The 6,337-nt window shown below is 45.4% G+C and overlaps 1 long non-coding RNA gene across 1 annotated transcript; it reads right to left on the bottom strand.

Moving 5' to 3' along the window:
- Nucleotides 1-5,236: 5,236 nt before the first annotated feature.
- On the bottom strand, nt 5,237-6,068 carry LOC309357334. Its single transcript, XR_014163101.1, has 2 exons — nt 6,015-6,068; nt 5,237-5,441 (listed from the first exon to the last, which is right to left on the bottom strand). It is a non-coding gene; the product is annotated as an uncharacterized lncRNA (long non-coding RNA).
- Between the last annotated feature and the right edge of the window lie 269 nt (nt 6,069-6,337).

The following is a 6,337-nucleotide window of genomic DNA, read 5'->3' as shown; positions in this document are numbered from 1 at the left end:
GAAGCCCACCTTCCCACGCGCAGCGGAGGCGGAAGGGGCAGAGGCGCCTCGCACCTCGCGGGGAGGGAAAGCGCCCAGCTCTGGCTTTTGCTTAGAGCCCAGCCTGCTTTTTTAAAAAATAATATTTATTAACAGTTTAAAAGTTACAAAAAGAAGAAGAAAAAATTAAACAAGACAATACGATACATTACAAAAAACAAAAACACTACATAAAACATTGAATTAACAAAACAAAACAAAACAATTAAAAACACATCCAATAATTTCAAAATCTTATCTTTCATTCACTTGTTTCAGCGACCTCCTCACACCTCCCTTTTTGTATTGCACTTCAGTTAACTGTTTCAGCAATTCCTTTCCATTTTCCTCTATTTTCTGTCCTGTATTTATCTTAACATATTCTAAACTTATTTTTCCCTTTAATGCATTACAGTAACAATCTATTTGTACTTAATTCCTTATAACATTTCTGCTAAAGCCATATAACTTCATTCCAACATTTTTCTAACATTCATTGATTTTACAGTATTTCTGTAAATAATCTTTAATTTTTTCCAGTCTTCTTGCACCAACTCTTCTCCCTGGTCTCGGATTCTGCCAGTCATTTCTGCCAGTTCCATGTAGTCCATCACCTTCATCTGCCATTCTTCCCGGGTGGGTAAATCTTGTGTCTTCCAGTACTTCGCAATGAGTATTCTTGCTGCTGTTGTTGTATACATAAAAAGAGTTCTATCCTTCTTTGGCACCAATTGGCCGACCATACCCAGGAGAAAGGTCTCTGGTTTCTTCAGGAAGGTATATTTGAATATCTTTTTCATTTCATTATAAATCATCTCCCAGAATGTCTTAATCCTTGGGCATGTCCACCAAAGGTGAAAGAATGCACCTTCAGTCTCCTTACATTTCCAGCATTTATTGTCAGGTAAATTATAAATTTTTGCAAGCTTGACTGGTGTCATGTACCACCTATAAATCAGTTTCATTAAATTCTCTCTTAAGGCATTACATGCCGTAAATTTCATACCTGTAGTCCATAACTGTTCCCAGTCAGCCATTATAATGTTATGTCCAACATCTTGTGCCCATTTAATCATAGCTGATTTCACCGTTTCATCCTGAGTGTTCCATTTCAACAGCAAATTATACATTCTTGACAAGTTCTTAATTTTGGGATCTAACAATTCTGTTTCCAATTTTGATTTTTCCACCTGGAAGCCAACTTTTTTGTCCAAGTTATATGCCTCCATTATTTGATAGTAATGGAGCCAGAGCCCAGCCTGCTTTTACATCCCTGATGCCCTCCAGGTGTGTTTTTATGGAGGGAGAGAGAGAGAGATTTATATTATTATTATTATTATTATTATTATTATTATTATTATTATTATTATTATTACTATATTATATTATATGCATATAATTTTTTATTAAGTTTTTGAAAAATTTTATACATATAAAACAAAACCATTTCAAACATTAAAATACTATGGTACCTCGGGTTACATACGCTTCAGGTTACATACACTTGAGGTTGCAGACTCCACTAACCCAGAAATCGTGCTTCAGGTTAGGAACTTTGCTTCAGCATGAGAACAGAAATTGTGCTCTGGTGGGGCAGCGGGAGGCCCCATTAGCTAAAGTGGTACCTCAGATTAAGAACAGTTTCAGGTTAAGAACGGACCTTCGGAACGAATTAAGTTCTTAACCCGAGGTACCACTGTACAGCGTTCTTTCGAACCCTTAGACCTCCTTCCCTCCCTCCATGGTTCTATCTTTAAGATTAAATTTACTGAATCTTTTACCCTCATCTACCTATTATATAAGGACGCAGGTGGCGCTGTGGGTTAAAGCCTCAGCGCCTAGGACTTGCCGATCGAAAGGTTGGCGGTTCGAATCCCTGCGGCGGGGTGCGCTCCCGCTGCTCGGTCCCAGCGCCTGCCAACCTAGCAGTTCGAAAGCACCTCCGGGTGCAAGTAGATAAATAGGGACCGCTTACCAGCGGGAAGGTAAACGGCGTTTCCGTGTGCGGCTCTGGCTCGCCAGAGCAGCGATGTCACGCTGGCCACGTGACCCGGAAGTGTCTCCGGACAGCGCTGGCCCCTGGCCTCTTGAGTGAGATGGGCGCACAACCCCAGAGTCTGTCAAGACTGGCCCGTACGGGCAGGGGTACCTTTACCTTTTACCTATTATATAACCATAATTACCATTAAAAAGTTCACATTACAAGTGACTTTACACCCCTGCCAAAGATTTTAACTGTTTACAGTGGTCTTTTAAATAAATTACACATTTATTCCAGTCTTTAGAAAAGACTTGATCCTCCTGGTTTTGGCTCTTCCCCATCAGTCTCGCCATCTCTGCCTACTCCATCATTGTCACCTGCTATCCTTCTCTTGGTACTCTCCTTCCTTCCTTCCATCTCTGGGCTAGTAGCATTCTTGCTGCCATCATTGCATACATAAAAAGTCTTTTATCTTCTCTTGGTAACTCTTCACCTATTATACCTAGTAAAAAGGCTTCTAGTTTTTTTACAAGAGCCAATGGTATGACTTGGTATAAGGCAGATTCCTGTGTTCCCCTATGCAATATGGTGATCATTACTGACAGGGAAGTTTTTTAAATGTTTAATGTTTTATTATGTTTTTATGTATGTTGGAAACTGCCAAGTGTGGCTGGGGCAAACCCAGGAAGATGGGCAGGGTATAAATCATAAAATTATCATCATCATCATCATCATCATCATCGTTACGGAGTAGGATGTCCCTACTTGCATTGGAGTAACGTATGTTAGCTTCCTGTGACATGTGAACATGGGATTGGGGTTTAAGGCTGGTCTGGCTTGTTAGGAAGAAGCAAACCACCCATAGGGAGGGGTGGGAAATCAAGCTTAACTGTGGCTTCTTGGCTTGTTTCTCTGGCTTGCGCCAGAAGGGGAGCACAGCAGGAGCAATCAAGCAGTGTGCATCAGCTTCGTGGTGCTCTGGCTTTTTATGATGCGTGAAGGCAGCCATTGCATGCAGAACACTTTACATACCTCTAAGAGTGCCTCTAGACAGGCAGTGTATTGCAGGAGGGCTTCAACCGCATATCAGGAAATTCAGCTTTGCACAATTAAAGCAGACTAAAGTGTTTCATTCAATGGAAATTTTGAAGGTTAGGAATGGGACAGGAAAAGTATGGGATGAACAAATGGTTAATGGGAAGACATAAGCACCATGCAAGCAAACCTGGTTGAATGTTTATTGTCTGCCCCACAGACAAAGCAGAATAGCTGCACAATAAAGACTGGGTATAATCAAGCTCTGCGTAAGCTTTATGTAAGCAAACAGGATGGTGCCTCAATAAATAAGTTGTTTGGAGGAGCCGAAAGAGCTATATAAATGACGGGTGACATTATTAGTCCTTTGTGTTTGGGGTTTTCAGTAGGTGGCTCCCCCCACCCTTTATCCTTGCTATGAAGCAATGCCCTATAGTTCCCTGCCCATCTGGATTCTCAAGGCCCATCCCTAAAGCCAACATCATTTGCGCAACTCCATAGTTCAAGTTAATGCCAACCTACAGCTTGCAAAAGGTCTCCTTGTGTTTCCAGTGAACAGTGTGGGAGTGAGGCTGGGTTCCAGATAGCCAAGGCATTGAGCCAAAACATTGAAATCATTAACTGGAGACACACACAAACACACAGGGCTTGGTTCAGTCTGTCTGGTTATGAAATACTAATTTTGAGAGCTTACAGGCATCCAGACCTGTGCACTTAAACCCACATTTCATAAACAGACACATGCATGTATGGAAGGAGAGGAATTGTGATTGTTCTTAGATTGTTTAATTTTACAGTTAAAATGTAGATTGCAAATATTAAATCGTTTTTAAAAAATCAACATTCAGATACAACATAAATAATCCTGGAAGATATATGAAATCATTACACAGAAATTGTTGTAGACTGTCAATAGTGTCAGTATTAAGATCTTTACATTAAGCTTTTATACTCTCCTCACGCTTTTCATAATGCCCACAGGCAATGAAAAACATGAGGCAAAAGCCAGCAATATTCCTCCATGTTTGTAAAAACAATAAAATGATGCCATACTGCCAAAAATGATTCATTTCTACACTGGCCCTGCATCACCTTACACCTACGTCTTGGCTTCTCAAACAGTGATGCCTCCCAGGTCTTGTAGTATCAGGAATCTATAGGTATGCGCCTAGGAGCCTCCACCCACATAGGAGTATAAGACACAAAGACACATTATTTTAGGTTAATGGGCAAAATTAGGCCACAACTTTTATTGGTTACAGCATGTGAGTAGTATTGGCTTAGGCATTGCATTAGCAATACCCGACTCCATCCCGCACAGCCGGGAGTCATATGAGGGTTAGCAATCAGTGGGAGGAGCTTGTTGATGGAGATACAACTGGAAGCTCCCCCATGACGTCACCGGGGGTCGTGCCATGGCCCCAGCCACCAGCAGGGCACTGGACAGGATCCACAACCGCCAGATTCCTTCAATGGAATACCCAAAAGAGGAGGGGTAGATGATGGCGCATACCCAATCCTCCAACACAGCACACCTAGTCCAATGCCTAACCGCCAATACCAGAAAGTTGTGACGAGTTGCTACGAGGTAGGCGGAAAAACCAAGAGGCTGGTGCCAATTTGCAAATGGATAAAAAAGTCCTACCAGGCCCCTTGGGCAACCAAGGCAACCAAACGAAGTCCATAGCAAGGTTAATACACAAAAGAAGCAGCTGACCTAAGAGGGAGGGAGGGAGATCCGAAGAAAGCAGGAACAGACTGGGGGCAGAGCGCTGCCACGGCTATTTAAACGTGGCTAGCCCCACCCACCAGTCGGCCCTATTGGTCAGCTGGAAGGCTTGGCCGTGGCAGCTGAAACAGTCAGATGCCGGGAGTCATATATGCCGGGAGGCTGCTCCCGCTCACAACCCCTCCCCTCTGGGAGGAGGAGGCCTTATGCTAATTGGTCTCTTTAAATTTGAAGGTTCATTATTGTTCCACAAGATGTGGATGTCTTTAAGGGCCAGAGCAAATAACCTGACCTAGTTTTACAGCTGTGAAGCAGTATAGCAGGTGCTGTTAAGTTGTGTTAATTAAGCTGTGTCAGCAGTTGGGTATAGCATATAAAGAGCAGCCCCTGGCTCTCTCAGGGCCCTGGGGGTTGGTCGGTCGTGCTTATTGATATATTTAGTGTAAAGGAGTTTTTGTTTTTGTCATTAAAACCTAGCTAAAGTTATTTTGCCTTCCGTGTAATGTGTGGTCTCCCCAGCATGCTTTCTGCAGCGCAACTGATCTGCAAATAGCCAACACCTTATCCTAAGGAAGTCACACTACTGTTACAATAGCTGCTGATTAGAAATGACTTATCAGCTCCCTGCTCTTCAACTCTCTATCTTGCCACAGCCAACCAAAGACAACCAACCACGCCCTAAGCCACCCTGTGATGGCCTGGGAATCCGATTCAGAGGCTGAACCGGAGGAATCCCAGCCTGCACAGGAGTCCCCGCCTCCAGGGCCGGCTGAACTGGGGCAGGGCCTTGATTCTGAAATGCCTGCACCTGTGCCGGATCCTCAGGAGCAGGCACCAGGTGAATCCACTCTGGCTCCAGAGGTGGTTGAGGACTCAGTGCCTACAAGTGAGCCTCCCCCTGGGCCCAGTAACCCTTCAGCCTCTCCTGAACTGCAGAGGCTCAGGGCAGAGAGGCGGAGGGAACTGGTTTCTCCCAGGAGGAGGGCTCGCCTTAAGGCCAGGAGAGGCGGGTCTCCTGGGGGCCGGGGCTGCCCCTGGCCTCAGAGAAGATAAAGGCCAGTCAGCCTGGTCCCAGGTTGCAGGAGCAACGTCGTTGAAGAGCTGTTTCGGCCAGCATCCAGTCCTGTTTCCCCCAGAGTTCCTGTCCTTGCCCGGCTTCCTGCTGTGGACCCCGCTTCGCCCGAGGAGGACTGTCTGCTGACCCTCAACTCAGGTCCTGGACCTCGCCCCACGATAACCTCCCCCCTGGACCAGCACACCCCCCAACCTCTCTCACCACCAAGGAAATACAACAAGACAGCTCCCTTTTTCCGGGGGGGGGGGGTGACTGCATTACAGGAGGAGTTCCTGGACCTGTGTTACCCAGCAGTGGGCAGAGGGATGCCCAGCCGCATCATGCCCCCCAGTTGACCAATCGGGTTAGCTGGGGGGCATGGCTACTTGCCATTTAAACCACGGCACAGCTGGGGGCAGCCTTCCTTCGTCTACTTTGGCGGATCTCCCAGCCCACCCACCCGCTTTCTTGTGTTGCTTGACTATGGCCTTGCTATGACTAATGTCGGTTGTGGGGGCTG

This window comes from Podarcis melisellensis (assembly GCF_964234715.1).
Source record: "Podarcis melisellensis genome assembly, chromosome: 15".
Classification (NCBI taxonomy): Eukaryota; Metazoa; Chordata; class Lepidosauria; order Squamata; family Lacertidae; genus Podarcis; species Podarcis melisellensis.
This window is presented reverse-complemented; position numbering and strand designations above follow the sequence as displayed.